The sequence below is a fragment of the Zingiber officinale genome, chromosome 7A, assembly GCF_018446385.1.
Source record: "Zingiber officinale cultivar Zhangliang chromosome 7A, Zo_v1.1, whole genome shotgun sequence".
NCBI lineage: Eukaryota > Viridiplantae > Streptophyta > Magnoliopsida > Zingiberales > Zingiberaceae > Zingiber > Zingiber officinale.
Genome location: NC_055998.1, coordinates 35,301,226 through 35,304,694, shown reverse-complemented (window position 1 = coordinate 35,304,694; position 3,469 = coordinate 35,301,226).

Sequence of the window (3,469 nt, the reverse complement as noted above, 5' to 3'; positions counted from 1 at the left end):
TAAATTTAAGTAACCATGTTTATATGATAGAATATAGAGTTCTCTTAAATAATTGCATGTTGAATATTGCTAGAAATTCATGAACTCTTCATTAAGATTTTCGGCCATGATAAGATGGATAGCTTAGAAAAGCTTAAACAAAATTTTAACATGCTCAAGACCTCTGTGATATTAAGATATGAAAGTTGTTTAATGCTCTCATGCTTAATTAGGGTATAGAGAATTTAGTTACATGATATATGACATGTAAGATCACAAGGGTCCTAGCTTGTTTATGAACCAATTTGTATATGATGTTCTTAGTAATTTTTGCCATGAAACTTACTTAGGTTTTCCATGATTTAGGCCACTTAAAACCTAGTTTAGAGATTGGTAGGTTTCGGCCATGAGGAAAAATAAAAGAAAAAGGAAAGAAACCTAGGAAGCCTAAGACACAATTCACATGTATGTTTATTATGCTTGTCTTTGTACATGCTATGAAACTTGTATGACTTCCTATGCTTTTAGGCTATTTGAAGCAAATTTAAACACTGATGAGTCTCGGCCAAGTAGGGTTTAAATGACCTAGAGGCCTTAGAATTGAAACCAATTGTGTTAAAAATGCTTCTTATGGAAATATGATAATATGTTGATTGAGTCACATGCTTGTATAATTTTTCCATGACCTAAATGGACCATTGTATGTTTCGGCCATGAAGGGATAGATGCCCTAGAAACCCTAGAACAAAAATTAAATATGCTCATGTCACTCTACATGAAATATGATAAGTAGAAAACCAAAGTTCTCATGCTATATGTTGTTTAATGACCTAAAATGAGGCTAGGGTAAGTTTCGGCCATACCCATTGTATGATGCCTTATTATGAATTTATACATGATGTTAGTTCAAGTTCACATGCTTGTATGCTTGCTTTTAGCCCTAATGAATACTTGTTAAATTTCGGCCATGACATATGTTAAGGGCTTGAAGAACTTAGGAACTAGCTCAAATATGCTTACTATGTTACTTGGAAAAAATGCTATAAATATGGTTTAAGGTTTCCATGCTTTCATGACATTTGGGACCTTGTTTCACACCTGATAGGGTTCGGCCACATGAAGTTTAGGGACTTGGAGAACTTAGAAACCAAGTTAATCATGCTTATAATGCTTCCTATGAAATTGATGTGATGATAATTTAGGTTCCACATGCTTGGAGGTTGTTTTTACCTAAATTGAGATCTAAGGGGGTTCGGCCATGATAAGAACCCAAGGGATTAGGAAGCTTAGAACCCAAGCTAACTATGTTACCATGTTTTTTATGATAGTATAATCACATGATACACCCTTATGCTTAAACATGTATGCTTGTGATTTATACTTTCCATGATATGATATGTGCTTAGAAATATGCATGCTTTGATGATATGCTATGTGCTTAAAATATGCATGCTTTCATGATATGCTATGTGGATAGAAATATGCATGCTTTCATGATATGCTATGTGCTTAATATATGCATGCTTTCATGATATGCTATGTGGATAGAAATATGCATGCTTTGATGATATGCTATGTGCCTAAAATATGCATGCTCTCATGATATGCTATGTGGTGAAAATATGCATGCTTTTATGACATGATGTATGCCTAAGTGATGCATATTTTTTTTATGACATGATGTATGCCTAAGTGATGCATACTTTTTATGACATGATGTATGCCTAAGTGATGCATACTTTTTATGACATGATGTATGCCTAAGTGATGCATACTATTTATGATATGATGTATGCCTAAGTGATGCATACTTTTATGACATAACGTATGCCTAAGTGATGCATACTTCTATGATATGCTATGTGACTAAATGATGCATTTTTATACATGCTACTTTACTTTGTAAGGCTTGTACCAAGGGTGGGCTCCTAATCAGCCCCTAGGCCTTTGGCTGTGTGAGCCAGGCTAGTAAAAACAAAGGGATGGGCTCCTTAGTACGCCCCTAGGTCTATGACTGTGTGATCTGGACCTAGTTCCTAGTATGATTCAAGACTTGCTACCTTGGATATACTTAGGAAGCGCGCATATCTACGTGATTTATCTATGTGTGGTACAAGCCGGGGCCCTGATTATGTTGATATTATGTTCAAGTATATATGTAAGAAGAAATGGTTTTAAAGATCATGAGACATACACATGTTTTTCGGATACATGTTTTCAAAATCATATTGCATATACCTTATGATCATGTTGTGATGATGCTATGATTTATGATATGCCATGATTAGATACGATTATGTTATGTTTCATGCTATGCTTTAAGAGCTTGATATGCCATGCCACCTTATGATGATACTATGATATGCCATGATTAGATATGATTATGTTATGTTTCATGCTATGCTTTAAGAGATGATATGCTATGACTAGTTATGATTTTGTTATGTTGCATGATATGCTTAAAGAGTATGATATGTTATACCATGACTAGTTGAGATCATGTTATGTTGAGACATTCTTTGATCATGTGATGATTTTTGGTTTTAGTGAGTAGGAAAGGAACTTACTGAGCCATGAGTGCTCATAGCTTACTTTCCTTGTACCACAGATAAAGGAAAAAGCTGGATGAGCTAAAGGAGCAGCAGGAGAGGCAAGGAGATGTGTGTGGCAGTGGCTAGGCAACCAAATAAGAACCTGCTTTAAAAACTTTTAAAGAACTATGCTTTGGTATCATGAATTGTAGTACCGTATGTGTGACTTGATGTTATGTTTCTACTAATTTTGATATCATGTTATTGATGCCATGATAGTGTAGTTCAGATTTGATGAAAAGAAAAACAAAAGAAAAGTTTTTATTAAACTAAGAAAATTATTTTAAGTCTTCCGCTGTTTTAAAAAGAAAAATTTGTACATGGAGTATCGTAGCCCCGTCCCTTAGGGTTAGCAGGGAGGGCGGGCGTTACATCACCTAGGTTATTAATTCCATTAAATATTAATTTCCAAAATTGGCTTCCAGGACTGCATGGCGAGGCACATGGCCTTCTTGAATATGGGAACAACCACCACCGCCTAGACAAAACCTTTTAAGGAAAGCTAATATTTAATTTCCTTAAATAACTTTAGGTCAACCAAAAAGAACAATCAAATCACAAGGAAAGGAAAAATAAAAGAACACAACATCGAAAACAAATTCGAAATACTAGAATTGCATGCATCATATATGTGGTATTTTTACAAAGGAATAAAACTAGTATGATGCGGAAATTAAATACTAGTATACCTTTTCTTTTGCAAACAAAAACCTCTAGGTCTTCTACTGCATTCTTCTTCTAACCTCGCAAGTTGTGTGGGCAACGATCTTCCGAGATGAGAAACCACCAAAGTACCTTCTTCTCCTCCTTGCAAGGTTCGGCCAAAACAAGATCACCTCCAAGGATGAAGAGAAAACACCACCAATGCTCCAAGGGATGCAAGCTTTCTCTCCTTCTTC